The sequence below is a fragment of the Corvus kubaryi genome, unplaced genomic scaffold (assembly GCF_017639235.1).
Source record: "Corvus kubaryi isolate FWS band 111438036 unplaced genomic scaffold, C.kubaryi_AGA036_p1.0 66, whole genome shotgun sequence".
In the NCBI taxonomy this organism is placed as follows: domain Eukaryota; kingdom Metazoa; phylum Chordata; class Aves; order Passeriformes; family Corvidae; genus Corvus; species Corvus kubaryi.
Genome location: NW_024582054.1, coordinates 13,541,649 through 13,550,771, shown reverse-complemented (window position 1 = coordinate 13,550,771; position 9,123 = coordinate 13,541,649). Strand labels below are relative to the sequence as shown.

Here is a 9,123-nt window from a genome sequence, read left to right as displayed (position 1 = left end):
GAGAGCAATTTTTTACATGGGTAGACAGTGAGAGGACAGAGGGGGAATGGTTTTTAATTGAATGAGGAGAGATTTAGATTAGATGCTAGGGAGAAATTCTTTACTCAGGGGGTAGTGAGGCACTGAGCAGGTTGCAGAGAAGTTGTGGATGCCCCTTCCTTGGAAGTGTTCAAGGCCGGGTTGGATGGGGCTTGAGACAACCTGATCTAGTGGGTGGCATCCCTGGTCATGTCAGGGGGGTTGGAACTAGATAATCTTTAAGGTCCCTTTCAACCCAATACATTCTATGACTCTCTGACGATTCAAACAGATAGGTCAGACCTGATCTCCCTGTGCTCTTCCATCTCCTCCACAATGGCTTTTGGGTTCTTCCAGCACTGCATCAGTTACCTTGGTCTCCTCTACAGTGGAAGTGCATGCAGCTCCTGCCTGTCTCCTTTCAAAACCTATATATGGAAAAATACTTTGAATAAAGTATGTTTTTATTTTAGCTGTGTTCTTAAAATTTGGGGAGCACTGGTGATCTACTGAAGTCACAGTCACTGGAGATTTTTACATTATCCTTCCACCATATGTTGCGCTGTAGATGGATATAGGACATGATAATGCTAATATGACAAGAAGGAACACTTTCTGTATTAATAAAAACTGCTGAGACACGAAGACTGACCAGAGCTACCTGCGCACAGATGTTGTAAATTCTGTCTACCACATAAAGTCTTCAAATCAAGGCTGAAAGTTTTTAAGAGATGGTCTATAACTCATCCAGAATCTATTGGCCTGATGCAGAAATTGTTTGATTTTGTAGCCTATTTTATCTCAAAGTTCAGGCTAGAAGGTTGTAATGTTCCCTTCAGTCTCTAAAATCTTGAACTCCATGGAGGTCACGGTGTCTGATAGGGATGTTCTATCTATATAAAAGTCTTCCCATATAAGAAGCTTCTGATATCAACAGTGTCCTATTGAACATATCTTTTTCTTTACGTGTCAGTATATTGATCTCTAAATAATCAAAGATACAAAGTACATGATGACAGGAGATTGCAGCACCTGTCGTGCCCATGGCCAAATGCTCCCAGTTGGCAGCTGCTGGCTGAGTTACTGCAGCCCTGAGCAGATGTCTCCGTTTCTGCCTTCTCTGAATCATCCTGGTAGTTTCGAGCTGCACCTCTTAACCCCTGGGTAAAATTTTCATCCTACTGAAGACAGCAGGACCTTGGTCACTGACATTTAACAGAGCTAGAGTTTCACTTTGCTTAGCCCTTCTGACATTTTCCTTTTTTCCATTATACTGCTCTTTCTCTTCTGACACAGACGCATCCGTATTTCTCCTATTTTCTCTCTGGCTGAGCACCTCCATTCATGCCACGTGGAACTTTCAGCTGCTAGGACTCAACCACACCACAACACAGGCAGTGCCTCTGTCCTGCAGTTTCCTGTGGCAAGGCCAGGTAACTCAGGACACCTTTCTGCTGGCCCCTTTCAGCTTGAGGCATTGGGCAGCTCTGCCCTGCTTAGGACAAGGAGTTTAAACAACACTTTTTCTGCATGGGGCTGCTGAGCAGTTAAAGGCTGGATATCAAAACTTGCTGTTAGCTGAATATATCAGTAACTTCCAGTTGCCTGTAAATCAGAGGAGAAAAATCTAACCCTTTGGGCCAGTCTGGAGTGGGTACTGCATATCAGTGTCTCCTCACGTCTGGTTCACTTCCTCTCTCTGGGCAGTGCTGGATGGGGCAACACCAGAGGTTTATTGCCACTCTTTTCCAACCCCTAAAATAGAAGAGAATATTATTCAATGGATAAATGTTTCTATCTCCTTTTTAAAGAAGCTTACTAGAAGTGATTTTTATTGCAAGCTAGGCCCATAATGTAGGCATGATTTTAACTCTTCTGTAGCAACTGAGCTTATTTTTGTTCAACCAGTTTCAAGAGTTCCAGTGTTGATTCATTAGAAAGTAAGAGAGCAGCAAGACATAGGCTTTACCATGTGGACTAAGATCTATTCAGCAGATATAATTTTAAAGTCAGCTAAAGTGTGGCATAGGAAAGTAATGATGTTTGACCTGGACATCCTAAATGAAGCTGCCATAAATGTATATAAAGATTTGCTTGATTCACTATGACTGTTGGCCACTTCATTAACCATTTAATTAAAATATTCATCTTTGGCTGAGGATGTCCTGCTCACTTCTAAATAATGGCACATGAGTACTTCAGGTAAATTATACATTGTGTCAAAGGGTTTTGTGTGATGCATTTTCCTTTAACTATATTAGATGTTCCCTTTTCTTGGTTTTGTGTGAAAGAGGATATTCGGGAAACAATTTGATGTCCTTTTCATCATCAGATAACAAAACACGCTGCCTTGTTTAAAGAAAAGTGTGTGTTTGTGTTTGGGGGAAATCCCAGGGAGATCTAGTTTTATTACAAGGTATGGAGTCTTTAAGCAAAATAAATATATAGGAAAATATTACTAGATTCAGCTTCTGCCCATAGATGAGTACCTGTCCTGGGGACAATATACAAGATAAAGTACCTAAAGCAGCTTTCCAGCCAGTCCACGGCCCCGGTTGCACTCTGCTCTGCCCGTTCTGCATACTGAGCTTCAGGACCGATCTGGGCTGATTGGTGAGGGATGGCAGAGAAATAATGAGATATCTAGAAAGCTTACATTTCCTAGGTCTACAGCGAAGATGACTGAAGTGAGATGACAACAAGTCTTCAAATATATTTTAGAAAATGTAGCAGTGGTAGTCTTCCAAAATTGTCCACTGTATCTACTGAGCATAGCAGATACACTGGAAGCATTATAGCAGATGGCTTTGTCTGCAGCAAGGCAGTAGGAGAAACTCTTTAACAGTTAGGAAAATGTTAGGACAAGATGCTGATCCTCTTTAGGGCAGGCATTAGGATAGGATGCCTATCTTGGAGAAACTTCATGGGGTAGGTTTAAGGACAGGTTACACACATCTCACATGATTGCTTTGCGTATGGTGGATCCCACTTACAGGTGGGGAAAGGACTGGAGGGCCTGCCAAGGTCCTTGTGAGCTGAAATTGCTGTGTCTGTACAAATAAGAAGCCAAGATGCCAAGAACATCACTGATTCCACTGCCATTCAGAAGACAGAAGTCTTCCACTAAAGGTGAAGTCTAACAATCAAATTTGGGAAGACAAGTGGCTTTTTTTGCCAGAGGAAGCAATCTTGTTTTCCAGACCCTAATCATTAACTAAAGAAAAAACTATTTTGCCTATAAAATTGCATCTATAATCTTAAAATTGCAAAGTGAACCTAAAATGATGCTAGGGAATCTAAGCAGCCTGAAGCTCTGATGCTGTAAAGAACTGCTCTTACTCATGCCACATATTGCTAGTGAGGACATTTCCAATTTCACTGTTTCTCCCTTTGGAAACATGTTTGTGTTTCATGCATGGAAGGAGAAGTCTCAGCTGGTAAAGGTGTGCTCTGTCGATTTACCAGATGTCTTTCATGAAGTTGGTTGTGAGGAAACTCAGCATCTTCCCAGTTTTGGCAAACGTACCTGCCTATAACCCACTGCAAATGGCACCTTGCCTGTGAGTGTGCCATGGGCTGTATCTTGGAAGAAGCATTCCAGTGGGATTTTTCCTCCAGTGCACCCACAGATTAGTTTGGGTTTCCAAAAGTGGGGCACACAGACAATCTCAAAATGATCTAACAAGGTAGTGGGACCAGCTACAACCTTCTTCACCACACCAGTGCGTATGGGGATGTGTGAGGAGGCGGGATGCTGCAGCAGTCCCCACCCAGCACCCATCAGCAGCTGTGGTTCCGCCCTTGCCCACACCCATGCCCTTGCCATGGGGGCCTGACCCTCCTGGAAGTCCACAGCACAGATTGTGCCTGGAAGCTGTTTCCATGTGCAGGGTGTGAAGCTGTGGGAAGGGAAGGGAAGGGAAGGGAAGGGAAGGGAAGGGAAGGGAAGGGAAGGGGTGCTGTGACTGGGACACTGGGTCTGTCCAGGCACAGGGCTTGGGAAGGCAGCAGTGCTGACGGGTCTCCTCTCTGCCTTGCCCCACTCCCTTTAAGCTCCTCAGGTAGTAGGAAAGGAGAGGAAACTCACAGCTCCCAGACCTCTGCGCAGGGTGCTGTGCTCAACCACCACTCAGGTGCAGCTCCTCCTGGCATGCAGCAAGCTCAGTTTCCAGGCCCCTGAGGTGATTTTGCCCCAGCTGGGTGAGGTCCCTGGGAACTGTCATCCTCAACAGAGTGTTCCCATGGACAGACATCACCCAAATCCCAGGCTGGGCACCTTGTCATGCCCAGCATGAACTTGGTGTCACTGGGAGCTGCCACAATGTGTTACAAACCCTGGAGCACAGGGGAATCCATAGAGACATCCTGGGCACATGGCATCAGCTGGGGAAAGAATGCTGGGGCCAGAAGCAATTGTTTGGAGGCTGTGGACTGGTGTAACTCACGCTGCACATGGGTTTGGGGCCGTTGCAGGACATGGGTAAAAACCGCCTCAGACAGATGGGGTCAAGAACAGAACTTCTCCCCCACAGATACTCAGCACCACATCCTGCCTTGCCCTGTCTCCTGAGAGGCTGCATAAACCCATGCATACCAAGAAGGACCAAGACCATCCAGTGGCCTCCTTACTCAGAACCCTTTTAGGAGTGATTTTAATTCGTGTAAATGAGTATTTTTAATTTGTTATACTGGCCTTTATCTCTATTACCATCTCATTTGCTTTTAAACCTAGTTTTGCCATCCTGACTGAATTCCATTTGATGCATTAGGAGTAATTCTCTTCCCAAAGGGTTAGACATTTTCTCCCCACATAAAAGTCGCTTATTTTGGATAAAGAGACGATTAGATTTATCTTTAATATTTTAATGGCAGCCAGGATTATTGGGTGGGTAGCCCCGGTTTCGGTTGTTGTTGGGGGATTAGACTCTAATAAACTCTTCAGATTGGGATTTTTTTCTGTTTTTCACAAAGTACTTGTATTTATTTAAAAAAATTCACTTCTTTTTGAGTCATAAATTCCATTTGCTGTTTCCTATTAGTATTAAATCAAGTTGATTAAATTCATAGTGACTATTTGCACATATATCTTTTTAATTTTAACATCCACAACATAAAATCTTTAATGGTGCAATTTGAAATACCTGCAACATACATTGCTGTTGCTGTTTAAACAGATGGAAATGAGGATCCAAAGGGAAGGGAGAGGAAGAGAAGAAGGGATGGAGAGATGGACAGACAGATGTTGAAAAGGGGGTGAGCTGACTATCCCCATCAAATGTAATATTAAAGACTTGGGTGTTTATAAGGATACAGAATTTGGAGAAAGCTCCATCTCCTCAAAATCACCAGCATCTTCTTGGTGAACAAAAAGAGAGTGCAGCCTGCCCAGCGTTGCAAACTCAATTCACCTCAGAACCCTTCCAGTGCCAGGAGCTGGGGCAGCCTCTGGAAGGTGGCCTTTGCTCAGAGCAGATGCTTGCGGGGCTAGCGGGGTGCAAACCCAAGAAGTGAGTGCCCCTCACCCCTCGGGGGCTCCGCACCCTGCCTCGGCTGTCACGGATCCTAGTTTAGGCTAATCGTAAACTTGGTAATAGAATAAAATGTCAGCAAAGTAGAAATCAATAAGTGTTAATGCTCCAGGACTTTCACTGCTGGGCTCCCCTCTCGGGCTCCCCCCTCCCGCACCATCCTGTCCCTTTGATTTCAGTCCCTTCTCTAATCCCCACCTCATCAGCTCCGGGAAGGGCTGATCTGCAGCAGAAAATCCCTCATTCGGGGCAAAATCAGCTTAATTTGCAGCAATTTGTAGCAGGTCTTTGCTGGGATTTGAGTCTCAAAATTATTCCGCGGGTGGGGGCCGCAGCCCCTTGCAATATGGGCAGAGATTTCCCCGCTCCTCTGTTTGCAGAGATTTGTCTGGGGAGTAATTACAGGCGGGGGCGCAGCCCGGCCCCCTCCGCCCGCGGGGCCTGGCACCGGGCGAGCGGCCGAACACGCAGCCGCCCGGATTAGCAGCATTAGCAGCCAGCGCCGAGCAACAATTAATCATTTGCTGGTAAATACAAGCGCGAGCCTCCCCCGGCTGGCAGGGAGGGAAGGGGAGAAGGGGGCGGCCGCCCTGGCCTGCAATAGAGCAATGAGCAAAGGAAAGGGAAGGGCTGGGGAGGGATGGAGGAGCCCGGGGACCTTGTGGCCTCGGGATGGGAGATCAGAGCAGGCAACTTTCCTTCCGCTAATGCCGCTAATTACAGGCGGCAGCTCCGCCGCCGGCCGCGGAGGGCTCGCAGGCACGGGGACCCCCGGTGGCCCGGGGCCACCCCGCGCAGCCGGGCTCCCGCCGCCCCGGGCCAGCGCCTTCTCGCGGGGGCAGCCCCGGCCGAGCCCGGCCGAGCCGCACCAGCGCCGGGGGCCGCTGCGCACGGCGCCGTATGAAGTGCCCAAATCCACGGCTCCAATAATTCCAGGGGATGGGTGCTCAATGGGGAACGTCATTTGGAGTGTGACTTGGTTTGCGGGGGAGGGAAAAATAGAGCAGTGTGGAGGCCGCCGCGGTCACAGTGCGTTTGGGTGCCGGGCTAGCACTTCACTTGGCACCCCGTCACTTTCTTGGTAAAAAATTACCTCGAGGTGGAATCGGAATTACACGTGTTAAATGAATTAAAAGCTAACTAATTAGTGGTTCTGACAAATTCACTGGGGAATCACCCACTGCCTGAGAAATTTTGAAGATGTGCTGTCTAGAGATCAGTTCTTGGTCCATACCGTGCAATATCTTTGTGGTGACTCAGAAGAAAATATGGAATCAATGCTGGTAATGATTTCTAGTTGACATAAAAATTGGTGGAGTGATAAATAATGATGGGAGTAGGTCAGTTATACTGAGCAATCTGGATCACTTGGCAGGCTCTGCTCATTTGAACAATATGTGATTTTAATATAACCAAATGCAAGACTGTATATCTCAGAACAGAAAATGAAGGTCACACGCTGCTGTCATGGGAAGCAGTGGCTCTGAGGAGGATGGAGGAGATGTAACAGATAATAAAAACTAAGCATGGATTTTTGGTGTAATCTGCTCTATCAGAGCTATGCCATTTCTGGATCTATCAGCAAGAAAATACTACCTAGCAGGATGAGGATGGTCTTGGCAGCTCAAGACCATAACAGATTCATACTGTATCCACTTCTGGTATCTACATTTAAAAAAAACCCAAAACACCAAAGAACTGGAAATTACTCAGATAAGAGCTTCATGAACAACCCATGAGCTGGAAAACCTGTCATACAGTGAGAATTAAGAAGCTTGATCTATTCAGCTTCAGGAGGGAAAATCTAAAGGTGGCTTGGTCACCCTCTGAAAGCAGTTAGGAGAGACACTTTCAAAGGATGGAAGGTTCTTTAATTTGTTAGACAAAGGCATAACAGGATTTAGCACTAGAAGGTCAAGCTAACTAATTCATAATTAATTTAACTAAATATAAGTATTAATATAAGGCCTGAATTTTTCACAGTGAGGATAATTAGTAGACTAGGCAAGACATTTTTAAAACAGCTTCTTGTTGAAAAAAAACCTCTTTGGATGGAAGTATTTGGGCTTTTGACAGAAAAATATATAGTCGCTTACAGAAATCCCTAGAGCAATATAATTTGAAACAGTTTGTTTTACAAAATTGTTCTGAAATATATTTTCTTATGTTAATTTATGCATTTTCATTTTATATTATTCTACTACTATCACATTATAGCATGAAAAATTGTTTAAATCTATTTTCATTTTAATTTTCAAACTGTTAAGTACATTTGCTACATAGTACTGAGTAAATACTAAATTAATGGAAAATCCTTTTGTTATAACACAGCAGAGAATCTTCATGCTGCCAAGAGTGTGAAATATTTCATGTGCCATGAAGTTTCTGATGACCTTAATGATTTAAAAATATAAAATAGGAATCACTACCTCCATTGTCAATCACAGTGTCTGTATAGTGCAGGCATTGTTTGCTGTCAGCTGTTGCTGATGACCTGTAAGACTAGTTAAAAAAAAAGAATCAGTTGCAAGAACAGCATTTTAAGATTACAACGTTAATTCTCCATGGAGAGAAAATGCTTTAAAATACTAGAATTTCCCACAGTATGAGAGAATCTGACTTACAGCCATGTCTAATATTCCAGCATTAAAACTGTTTACCTGAGGAATGGTCTTTCCCACTTAGACCTTCTAAAATACATACTTCCCCACGGACAAACCTTGCAGTCTTGGCTCAGGTTAGGATTGGTGACTGATGAGTCTGTCTACACTGAATGTGGCTTTTGGATCCAGGGTGCCCTCCAGATGCAAATTCCACTCACCTCAGTTGCTGCTCTCTGTGTTGCACGGGGGTCACAGGAGGCTCAACCGGGTGTCCTTGCAGATGAAACAGGATTGCAAGATGATGTGGTTCATGCCCCCACTCCCAACACTCTCCAGCTGCTGATGGATCCTCACTCCAGAGAAGAGCTAAGCCAAAGAAATTGCCCCAAACATCTACAGTAGAGGTGCCAAGTCTTCAGCACTTGTTTTTAGTGCCTCCCGGTGTGCCCTAATGAATTAATAACCTAACTGCAGGGCAGTCAGAGTCATGAAATGTCTAAAAAAAATCCATGGAGCCACCACTGAATGCAGTAATGGGGAATCAGGGTGAAGGGATGGAGGCAAAAGGTTCTCCTCTCTGGGAAACCCTAGTTGGATCTAAACAGATGACATTCCCAACCCAGGAGTTGGACTGTGGTGATCCTTGTGGGTCCCTTCCAACTCAGGGTACTCTATGAGTCTGGGGCTGTGTGGAGGCTCAGTGTGACCCATGGTAATCCCATGCCACCCTTGCTCCCACAGCAAGGAGGAAGACTGTGCTCTGGTGGCCAGGCATCTGCCAGCAGGTGTCACTTACACCACTTTGGTTTGAACCACTGGAATCCATCATTCTTTTGCTTCCCCCTTGGTGAACCAAAGGACAGAGGAAGCAAAATGAGCCCAGGGTGCCCTTTGTTTCCTCGGAGTCTGTATTAGTAGCTGTGATATCTCATGTGTATCCCAGCTTTGGGTTTCTTGCGATAGGTCCATTGTTT

The 9,123-nt window shown here is 45.2% G+C and overlaps 1 long non-coding RNA gene across 7 annotated transcripts in view; it reads left to right on the top strand.

The window, feature by feature from the left end:
* The first annotated feature begins 5,964 nt into the window (after positions 1 to 5,964).
* Positions 5,965 to 9,123, top strand: part of LOC121673622 — a 55,692-nt gene continuing 52,533 nt past the window's right edge. For 6 of the 7 annotated variants that reach the window (XR_006019264.1, XR_006019259.1, XR_006019261.1 and 3 more), the window contains exon 1: positions 5,965 to 6,073. This is a non-coding gene — a long non-coding RNA (uncharacterized LOC121673622). The remainder of the gene's footprint in view (positions 6,074 to 9,123) is intronic. The other variant, XR_006019262.1, reaches the window with a different exon arrangement.